Source organism: Lissotriton helveticus, chromosome 1_1, assembly GCF_964261635.1.
Source record: "Lissotriton helveticus chromosome 1_1, aLisHel1.1, whole genome shotgun sequence".
Lineage (NCBI taxonomy): Eukaryota > Metazoa > Chordata > Amphibia > Caudata > Salamandridae > Lissotriton > Lissotriton helveticus.
This window is the reverse complement of record NC_136057.1, coordinates 750859607-750871736: the sequence shown is the minus strand read 5'-3', so window position 1 is coordinate 750871736 and position 12130 is coordinate 750859607.

Genomic DNA, 12130 nt, shown 5'->3' with positions numbered 1-12130 from the left:
TCCTAAGGTTAGGCATCAGGCAGTTAAAGTTAATGTCTGTCTGAGGGTCGGGGGCTCCTCTGGCAATGTGTGCTTCCTCCCACTCCGTCTCTGGATGTCCCCGAATATGTTCTATGTTCTCACACTCCTCCGGGGGATCCTGCCGACTCTGGCCTCAATAGGACGTACGTGTCCCCGGGTGCACACTGTCAAGTTGGGTCCACCGGACCGGGTGTTCCTCTCCAGATCCTTGGCGCGATTGCGGCGGTCGCAGGAACTCCAGCTCCCGGTGATCATCATTCGGCACACTCGACGCTGGGAGGGAGGAGGGGTTGGAGGCGCCCCTCCGTGGCACGAAGTCTCTGATACTTCCTGCGGCAAGGATCCCCCTCTCCGGCGACCTTCTTATTCACATGGAAAGTTGATAGCTAATTAGCTTCAAGGGAAGGATAACCCAAAAATCACCATTGCATCTGTGTGAGCGTTAAAGAATGGTTCATTATTCAGGCTGAAGTGAATTTCACTTAATCAAAATGTTAATGTAAACTCTCGACAACTTAGTGGTTAACGTGGTTCCTCATTCAAGTACTTACTGTAATGCATGAATGGTTATTTTTTCATTAACAGTGGGACACTACACCCAAGATTCAATCTGAGATTCTCAGATTAAAATAGTTACCCACACAATTTACAAAGTGACTGTACACCATTTACCAGTCTCTCGTAATATGTACATCACTTCAAACTTCGCACTGCTGTTAGTTTAAAATATTTGACGTGTGTATTTTTGATTAGTAATTGTACTGAGATTGTTCGAATAAGTGCTACTTAAAACTCTCTGATGAATTTTCACAATCAGGGGAGAGTGGATAGGAGCTAGGAGCTAGGGAGGTAGACAAAGGGAGAAAGAGTACTAAATGGGAACAAATGTATTTAATGAGTTATTATATAGCACTGGCTAGACCTGATGGAATCAGAGCGCTATACATGAGGGACAATAATGTTGCAAATTACATCAGTTAAATGTTACATAAGTATCAAGAAAAGCATTTAAAGAACATAGGAGACAAGGTGAATGGAGCAGGAAGGGTAAGGGGATAGGGTAAAGGGGTAGGAGGAAGACAGGACGTAGAGATGAGGGGAAAATCTGCCCAAGGTCCGGCTAGGTAGATGACGGCAGGGAGGGGGATCCCACAACCCATCTTCTCTTTAGCTATATGGTAGCTCCACCGGGCATCAGCCAAATTGCTAGGTCTCCACAGTCTGGGGTAAGTTCTGCAGGTTCCACGTCCTGATGTGTAGTCAGGTTAGGGGATAGGTTCAAGGTCTGGTCAATGTCCAATTGTTATCCCAGGGAAGTAAAACAACGTGTAGGGGACCACTAAGGAAGCCATCTTGTGGTCAGGCAGGGGACTGTACTGTACACTGATACACTGGTGGCCATCCTAAGGTTAGGCATCAGGCAGTTAAAGTTAATGTCTGTCTGAGGGTCGGGGGCTCCTCTGGCAATGTGTGCTTCCTCCCACTCCGTCTCTGGATGTCCCCGAATATGTTCTATGTTCTCACACTCCTCCGGGGGATCCTGCCGACTCTGGCCTCAATAGGACGTACGTGTCCCCGGGTGCACACTGTCAAGTTGGGTCCACCGGACCGGGTGTTCCTCTCCAGATCCTTGGCGCGATTGCGGCGGTCGCAGGAACTCCAGCTCCCGGTGATCATCATTCGGCACACTCGACGCTGGGAGGGAGGAGGGGTTGGAGGCGCCCCTCCGTGGCACGAAGTCTCTGATACTTCCTGCGGCAAGGATCCCCCTCTCCGGCGACCTTCTTATTCACATGGAAAGTTGATAGCTAATTAGCTTCAAGGGAAGGATAACCCAAAAATCACCATTGCATCTGTGTGAGCGTTAAAGAATGGTTCATTATTCAGGCTGAAGTGAATTTCACTTAATCAAAATGTTAATGTAAACTCTCGACAACTTAGTGGTTAACGTGGTTCCTCATTCAAGTACTTACTGTAATGCATGAATGGTTATTTTTTCATTAACAGTGGGACACTACACCCAAGATTCAATCTGAGATTCTCAGATTAAAATAGTTACCCACACAATTTACAAAGTGACTGTACACCATTTACCAGTCTCTCGTAATATGTACATCACTTCAAACTTCGCACTGCTGTTAGTTTAAAATATTTGACGTGTGTATTTTTGATTAGTAATTGTACTGAGATTGTTCGAATAAGTGCTACTTAAAACTCTCTGATGAATTTTCACAAGACTAACAAATTGGGTTTAAACCTGTGATTTCTATGAAATGTTATTCAGGTCATTTATTTTTTATGGTGGTCTACCACATGTGCGCACGTCTGTTTCGTGGTCAGCTGTATGCTATTATCTGGTAGTCTGAATCATCTGAAAAGGTGATGTTGTGAATTGCAACATTGCATTTCTTGGACATTGCGGCAAATATTATATCCAAGCATAAAGGAAATTTTAATTACATAGTGGATACGAGTCTAAATCATGCGTCATTAGTTTTGCTCTTTTGATCACAAAGTCATTTCTGGAATGTTGAGGGTTTTGTAACCATCTTATAGATAGTTTGCCATGGTTGTTTGTATACATTTATGTATTCATTCACTTTATTTATTGAGTTCTATCTTTCTCAAGGGACTGTTTTACAGTGAACAAAAATCTTCAAGAATGTCAGCTTTAAATGAAATACCTACTGGGATAGTTAAGTTAAATAGAGGAATTCAAGCCTTTTTTAATCCTGGTTTTAGCAATTTCAGGCTAGGTTGCAAAGCCTTACATTTTTTTAATCCCCAGCCTCATATTTGTCTGCACCATCTATAAGTATTCAGATTCGAACATGTCTTAAAATAATATGGCCGATTTTAAGGCTTGGGTATGTATGTTTTGACCAGATATTTGGTAGTTTGTTTCCAGATTACTTTGTGTCCAAAGCTTAGCACTTTAACATTATTTTTGTTGGACTGTTAGTCAGTGCTGTTGGAAAATGTACCTCGCATGCATATGGCCTTCTAGACAGCTTAAACGTCTTTCTTGCAGCTTGATTTGGGAGCCAGTCGTGTATTAGATCATATTTTTGTTAGACAGAGACCGAGGAGGCCTTAATAGTAAGGATGATATGTTTTGGTAGAATGATTTTATCCGTAGTGTATGCTACTTATGTGGTTTATCCATTTATACATATATTATGATGTGTTAGGTGAACTAAATCAGGTTCGGAGTGAGGTTGTTTGTGGTAAGTGTCCTTGCCTTTGCTTAAGCGGCTTTAAACAGATCGATGACTAAACTGAGATTTCCATGGATCATCTTATGCTACCGCCAGTCATTGCCATCGTTTCCTTGGTCTGTCACTGAAGGGTGAGGGGATCTTAGATACACCATGCCAGAGTTGCTCTTACACAAAATTAAATTTGTCACAATAGATTTTATTGCCAGCTTCCTATAAAAATACACAAGTATCCAGACGGAGCAGATGCCCCACGCTGGTAGCAGGCCTGTTTTTGTTGAGGGTGTGAAAGCATATTCAATGCGATAAAAACGAGTGTGAAACTTTGTGCATGTGTATCCTGATTGGAATATATTAGGGGCACTAAACTGTGCCATGACACACAGGGCCGGCGCTAGGCATGGGCAGCATGGGCGGCTGCCCAGGGCCCCCCGGTCTGCTCGCAGGAGGGGGGCCTCGCACTTTTAAAGACGTGTTTCGAGGCCAGGGCCCCCTAAGAGTTTAAAGGTTCTACCCATTTCCCCTGCTGGCCCCTCTCGCAGGGCCTAATCGCTGCAGCTGCATGATGATGGCAGCGATTTCATAGGTCCTTAAACTGCCATTATGTGTGAAGTGCGCCCTGCCCCTGTATGAATGAAAAGCGGGATACCCTGCAGGGCGCACAACAAAGGATAGAATGACGTCCTGTCACTTGAAAACTGCTCACCTAGGATGAGGGAAAATTGGGGAAGGAAGCATAGAGGTGAGAAAAGGGGGGGGGGGCAGATAGGTGTGAGTGGGGCGGTCACTCAGTCTCCAATTTCTCAATGCACAGGGTAGCATCAGGAGCGCCCATCAGAAAGGGCCCTGCAGCTGAGCAGCAGGAGAGCTCGTTGGGTTGCTGTAGCATCAGACATGTAAATAAATAAGGAAGTCTCAAATGATACTGCTGTACAAGAATTACAGCTTTAACACGTTTCTAAAAGTTAAAAACAGAGTTTGTCTGTTGCCACGTTCGCTTTGCATTTCGTCTATAGATAGCTCTTAAATTGTGAGCTATCTGTGAGATAAGCTGACCCCTTTATTTTGCTAACTATTGCAATTGCCTTTAATGATGTGTTGAGCTGTTCTGAAAATCATTATGCTTGCTACGTCAGGTGAATGTAGCGGTATTAACATTAAAAAAAATGACCTGCCTTCTCCTATGCATCTTTTATTACTTTTTGCATCCGATTTATTTAACACGATTCATGTATTTTATTAAGTTTGTTTACTAATTTAACTCCTGAAACAATTAGACAAAAAAAATTGCCCTGTATCTGGGAGACAGGAGGAGATATCAGTAGGTGAACTGCACAGTGAGTGAGGGATCAGGAAACCTGCACTCAAATACCGATCATCCACTTGACCAAATAGTGTTATCCTCAGTTAATCACTTTGTGTCTCTGCACGCCCTGGTCAACGACTGTCAAATTTCAGAGCACTTTGAAGTAATTCAGTTCAGGATGTGTGAGATACAAAAACTCACTTTTATATCATTAAACAGACGATACTGTTAATCAATGTATAATATGTTCTTTAGCATAACAAACGGGTCTGTTATTCTTGATTTACTAATTGCATTATAAGCAGAACAAAGGGAGTTCATGAATATTTGTAAATTAGTGTAAAACTAGCACTTATAATACATGCCATTCTAAGCAGAGATATACACTCATGTACCCCATTGAAAAAATGTTAAAGAAATTGAAATTTTTTTATGTAATTTTTTTTACATGAGGTCTATTGCTTGATTTACATGCCAAATGTTTTGATTTCTCGGCTCATACTTTGGCTTTTCAGGTCAATTCAGACCCCTGGTTTGGCTCCAGCTGGTCTTTCCCTATTAATCGACTTGTTTGTCCACCTATTTTCCAGACATGATCCGTATGACAGTGAGACAAGGGGTGCAGGCAAAGGAGCAGACACAGCATTAACAAGTGGCTGGAGCAAGGCTTTACGTGTCTTAGACCCAGCAATTAATTAGAACGGAGATTGAAACGGGCCCCATATCTTTTCCTATATTCATGTACTAACCTGACCTGCTAAAAAACTGGTCTAGTGTCTGCACAATGAGGTATGACACGTTTACAGGGTCGGACTGACCTATAGGGCAGTCAAATCAGGCTGTGTGTGCCCAACGGTCTAATCTGTCAGGTCAGTATTTAGGCTGTTTTTTTATGTTTAGAGGTCTGCTTTATGGTCATGTGAGCCGTTTTTTTAACTTTTGATGTTCATGATAATTTAAAACAAACATTGCTTCTAGCAAACTCAAATATATGCAGTCTTCCATACCTTACAAAATCGTATACAGCATTTCTTTACAAATTAAAAACTGATATAATTTGCAAATACAGAATTTTTTCTAGCTGCCTAATTCACTAATGGGGGCCACTTTTATTTCGGTGCGGGGGCCTATTTCCTGTCTCAGTCTGACAACGTATGTTAGGGTAATACATGGCAACAAATTAGTTCCCGTTTGTAGTTCACGTGCTTCACTTAATTTTGCATTCCTTAAAAATTTTAGGTATTTCCAAGATGTGTGTTTCTGTAATTCGTTTCACAGCATATTACTCTTGTATGGTGCACACTTTGTATTGAGTTACATCCAGGTGTTTATAACAGGCTACAATTGAGAGGTTTGTATTTGAGGCCGAAGGCAGTATACCTTTCTCACTGTGCCTACCTGGGGATCAAAAAGGTGTTCAGAATGCATGATCATTCAATACATGGCCTCTCTGCAGAGAACACAGTGCAACAATACAGTATTCAAATTGCAGGTGTGATTCTGTGCAAATGTGTGTGAAGGAGGCTGTCTGCTGGGATTTTGGTTTGAAACCTTCCATCTACAAGGCACCATCCATTCATCATTAGGCACTTTATTAAAAAGGTTCTCTCTTTGTACAACACTCCTTATGTTATTTCCAGAATCCTATACTCTGTGCCAATCAAACTCCTGTGCCACCAACAATTTAGAGGTCCCTAATTGGAGGCAGATCCTTCTCCTTTTTAGATGTGCAAGACTGGTACTTTCTCCCTCTTGAACTATGGTGTAACTCCAATCTTTTGCAAAAACACTTAAAACTGTCCTTCTCCACATTAGTAAAGTCTGCAACTCTCCTTTGGAGCTCTCTTAGTGCCAGGAGGCCCGGTTAGCCTATCAAATTCATTTATCCCATTCAATAGAACAATAACACATTGTAAATCATTTAATGTATTTCTATTTAATACAGATGTAAAATATAGGTATGCATTTTCTAAGTTTTATTAATTTTTATCCATTATACTCGCATCCAAACTCAGTAAGTAGCTTCTTGCAAAAAGGCTTCAACAATGCCATATAATCTGTGATCTCTGAATAAACTGCACATTTTATAAAACGCAATAGCTCATCTCTTAATGAGAATTCCAAAGTTCAAATCTTTCTCACATGTATTGTTGGAGCCAAACTAGTTTCCCATTAGAAAGGATGTAGCCTTAAAGGCACTGTATACTGCTCACAACATAGGTCCTCAGTACCTTGGAGAAAATTCATATGGTACACACCTAGGGGAGCTCTTCGATCAACCCCCATGGAAACAGTGGAAACACCTAAAATAAACAAATAGTCCTGGTGTGGCAGAAGCTTTATCTCATTCCTTGCAAACTCTGAAACAAAACATCTTTGCATTTTTAAAGCCCAGTACAATTCTATCTGTTTTAGAAACAAACGTAAAACCTGGCTTTTTTCAACTATGTTGCCCAATTAGCTTCATTTACTGTTACAGCTGCAGATGGCAGTACCACATTGGCATACTCTATAAACAATTTCAATATCAATATCAATATAATTAATGGCCAATTAAAATGACTTCCTATGATGTCACTTCCTGTTAAGTTAAATCGTATGCAAATTATAGGGGCCTCGCATTTTCCTATTCTGCCCAGGGCCCCATGAACCCTAGGACCGGCCCTGGTGACACATGTTATATTCACATGGCAGCTTCTCCACCCGACGAGCTTGTTTGTGCAAAGCAGGCAGCATGAGGTGTGGAAAGAGCAGGACACGCTTACACCAGGCTTGGAGAGATACTTTTCGATCACGTTTCAAAGCAGAACCCTGCAGGCCTTGGAAAGAAGAGATCTATGGGTCTTCTCGGTACATTCACCAATCACCACCACGTCTCAATGCGAAATGATGTGTTGGCTTTTACGAAAACCCCGGCACGGGGTAGTGTTTCACATACCTCGACAAGTCTGGATAAATGCTCACTTACGGTTTGGCAACCAGCTCCCACCCATGTTAAATTACATTTTGCATCTTATAGGCTTACAAGTTTGGAATCCCTTGAAGGAAACGCTGTGACTGTGATGTGTTATAAATGCGCGCTTGTGCCTCTTGGGGTATTTATATGTCAGATAGCGTCTTTTTCCGTTCAGAGTATACAGTCTGTATAGAAAAATAGAAACGGTGACATTGGAATCCTACTGAGCAAAGAGGGTAATGATAGGTTATTTCCAGTATGACTTTCATGACATGCCAATTGTCACAAGGAAATTAAGAAGACAGCTGCGCGAGGCACACACAAAGCTCTACCCTCGAAAGCCACTCGAGAGCGTACAAATCCCATTGCAAGGGTGTGACGGAGGGATGACGCAGTCTGAGAGAGATCCCTGCTGGAGCCAGGAAGGCAGGAGGGTCGTTTTCATACACTGAGCAAGAAGTCAGAAGTTCATGCTGCACGCGGGGTCACACATAACGGCTTGTGTAGGGCTGCCACCCGTCTTTTGTCCAGGGCGCCCCCTCCCTTGCCGGTGGCGCATTACTCCAGACAAGATTTCAAGGTGGTTTTAATGGCTTTTGCCTAGGTGAGCATTTGTGCTCTTAATAGACTGTAAAAGAGTTATGAGGTGGTAAAACCGGGAAGCGGAATTGAGGTCCTGGGTTTATTACACAGGTGTGCGTATTCTGGGAGGTAGAGGCACAGTTCAGTATTTATGGTTTCGCCACCGTCTTCCTCGAGCTGTCAGTACAAATTATTGGACTCCTATCCTCGCCATATTATAAAACGGGAATGTGACGACTCTGGCTGATTTTATTTCGAACAACTGCTGAGCCCTTCGTTTTATTGCACAGGTGCACTATTCTGGGAGATGTGGACACTGTTCAGGATTTACGAGCCTGCCACTTTCGTTTTTCGCGTTGTCTATACAAATTATTCGACTCTATCCTGTTCCTATCCTAAAAGGGGGATATGAAAAAATGCATACTCTGGCTGACTTTATTCTTAGCATCCATCAGAGGGTCAGTCTCATTCTCAGTAAATTGGAAACTGGCGAGAATGTGGTGACACATACCATTCGATTCTGACTCGCTTTAGATTTAGGAGACAAGAGGGACTCTCTTGGGCAGTGCTAGGTCCTTTTCAAAGGTGGCCAATTCTAATTAATTTTGGACCGCGATTATGGTAAGAATTGTCCCCTGCACTTTTCACGCATTTGGTTATTTTACACTGACACTCTCTCTAAACCCCCATATTTTTCTTCAATAGGCTTTTCTTAGTCTCCTGCGGTACTACAACAGTTTTTTTGCAAGCGATAAGCATTCCTTCACGCATTGTTCTTTGCTTTAAGGATATGCCTCACCTTTTCACCCCTTAGCCCATCACCTCGCCTGTGCACATGTTAATATTGTGATCAAGTTAGACTTACTGAATAGGTCATTCCCATTTTTTACTCACAATTACCCACGTTATTCTGCTTAAAATCAGGCCCTCTTACCACCCACTGAGATACATACTGTGAAGTATCACCACACCAGCATTACTGCCCATGAGCTTCTACTCCGCATGGTCGCTTTTACTCCTATTCTTTTATTTTTACTCCTAAATTTTCCTTAATCTTAACTCTCCTCTTTCCTTTTTACCTTCCCCTCCCCCTCTCTCTCCACTTTAACAGGTACTAATCTCAGGCGAATATGACTGATGATGATCCCGGTACCTCTGTGTATGGGATCGAAACGTCGTTGATTCCGTAACACCTTGACACTGTTTTATATATTATTGATTTATAATTAGGTGTTTTCTATAATTTATGCTTGACAATCCTCTGATTTCTTTCAAGTACCTTCAAGCCTGAGTTTCCTTTCATGTTTTAAGTGTCGCAGAGTTTGTGTTTCCACTTCATTGTTTTGTCTATGTGTATATTTGGAATATTACACATTTTTTGTCCTAATGGACAACACATTATAGATCTCATTGTAATTCAATAATAATTTTGTGTGAGGGACCACTGTTCATATAAAATACAAATACCCAAGGTCCCTGACCTATCAAATTGGGTACCCTTGTCTGCATATAACACAAGACCACATACATGCCATAACACATACACAAATGCAATATACGACTTATCACAAAATTCAGAATCTTTAGAGAAGGAGTTTGTGTCAACTCTCTTCAGTCATTGTCTTGTTTGATTCGACTGCCTTTATGCTTAGGATTGAATCGCTGCCTGTTCGTTTTTTCTGAGTGGTGTTAGCTTGTTGCCTACGTATGAGAAGATCTATGTGTGTATACCTTGGTGAAAAAAACACTTGTCTTTGAATTGTATTTGTGAGTTGATATGGAGTCAGTGACACCAATGACTGAAAGAGAGGTGTTGTCCTAACATCTGAGAAAGTCACTACTCTAACAACAGCATTCTGGATACCTGCCAGAAATAGAGATCATATTATTTAATTCTAAGAAACAACAGGTCGCAAAAGTCAGGTTGGAAGATAACATGAAATGAAATGAAAAAAGAATTTCAAAAGTGCACTAAACCCAAGGGTGTCAAAGCTCTCAGTCAATCAGGAAACATGTGTCAGCTGAGAAGGGAGATTCTCATAGATTCAGATAACTAAGAAGAGAAAAGCTAGGTTTTGAGAAGTTTATGGAAAGGAGGAAAAGTCTCTATCTTGAAATGTGGGCCAATAAGGTTTTCCATAAACTCACTGTAGCAAAGGAAAAAAGATTGTCTGCCCCATCTGGCCTTGTAGAACTTTAGGACCACCACTGTCCTGCTGGATGCCAATCTGAGTGGCCTGTTTGGCTCATACCACTGAAATGAGGATCGAATGAGCCATGATCCATTTTGATGTAGTGTCAGAAAAACTGTACAAAGTGCTTTAAAGATCACTTACTTCCTAACTGGGAGCCAGTGAAGGGTTTGACTTCCTTCTCTGACAGAAAGATATTTAGGAGCATTTAGGATAAGACGTGCTGTGGCATTTTGAATGACCTGAAGCTTGCTCAGTGAAGAATTATTAATGTTCAAATAGAGTGTATTACAGTAATCCAATTAAGAAGTGATCAGTGCATGGGCCACCGTTTTGTGAAGATCCACTGGTATGACTGGAAATATTTTGTTCAGAGTTCTGAAAATGTAGAAGCAGATAATAGCAATACAATTGATTTGCAGGTTAAAATTCTGAGAGGGGTACAAAAGGACCCCAAGGTTTTTGGCTGACTCCAATGGGGTGGGTAATGGGTCGCACAATTAGGGCCACCATAGTTTGGACCAGATGGACTGCTGAACCCCCAATAACCAGAACCTCGGTTTTGCCAACATTAAACTTGAGAAAGTTGTTTTTCATCCAGTTACTGATATGTGTCATGCAGTGCTTACATTTATCAGCCACCAAAGGTATGCTGTCAGTAATAGACACAATCATTTGCATGTCATCAGCATACGACAGAACCTATAAACCGAAAGAGTGCACCACCAGAGCTAGTGGGGAGCCATAGAGATTGAAAAGGGTGGGGCTAAGTGAGTAGCCCTGCAGCACCCCAATCGATCAATGAATCAATTAATTCATCAATCAGGATTTATAAAGCATGGTTAATCAAACTGTAGGGTATCCAGGCAGTTGCAGGTCCCGGAGGCTTATTCGAACGGTCAGGTGTTGAGGGACATTCAGAATTCCAAAAGTGAGGTGATGGTCTGGGGGGTGCTGTTCCACTTCTTTGCTGCGATGTGAGAGGAGAGTCTTCCACTTCTGCTTTGGAAGATGTGGAGAGTATGGGTAATTGAAAGGGAGGTAGAGCATAGTCTTCTCGATGGTTGGTGGAAGTTCAGGCGGTAGTTAATGTAGGCAGGTCATTGGTTGTGTAGAGTCTTGTGTGCATTGGTCAGCAGCTTGAATTGGCATCTCTTCAGTATGGGGAGCTAGTGGAGTTGCCTGAGGTGGAGTGTGATGTGGGTTCGTAGGAGAAGGACGAGAATGAGTCTCGCAGTGGTGTTCTGTATGATCTGAAGTCTCTGTAGTAGGTGTGCAGCGATTCCTACATTGGCTGGTGATGAGGGATTGTGGTACAGTGCGTCTGGTGTGTAGGGGTAGCCACTTGAAGATCTTACGTAGTATGTGCAGAGCGAGGAAGCAAATAGAGGACATAGAGTTGATCTATGATTTCCTGGTGAGTTTGTCAATGATGATTTCAAGGTTTTTGGCGTGGTTGGAGGGAGTGTGTGTGTGTTTTAGGTCTGATGGCCACCAGGAGTTGTTCCATGTGTTGCTGTTGTTGCCGAAGATCAGTACTTGCATCTTGTCTATGTTCAGCTGCAGTCAGTTGTTATTTATCCATTTAGCAACATTTGTTGTGCATCTGTGGAAGTTGGTTCTGGTGGTGGTGGGGTCATCTGTGGAAGATTGGATGAGTTGGGTGCCATCTGTGTAGGAAATTACGTTGAGACCATGACGATGTTGGCAAGCGAAGTCAAATGTGCATTGAAGAGCATGGGGCTGAGGCATGAGCCCTGGGGAACACCAAAGGTGATCTCCTTAGGTTCAGAGGTGAGAGCTGGATCCTCTGGGTTCTTCCGGTGAGGAAGGAGGTGATCCATCTGAGCGCATT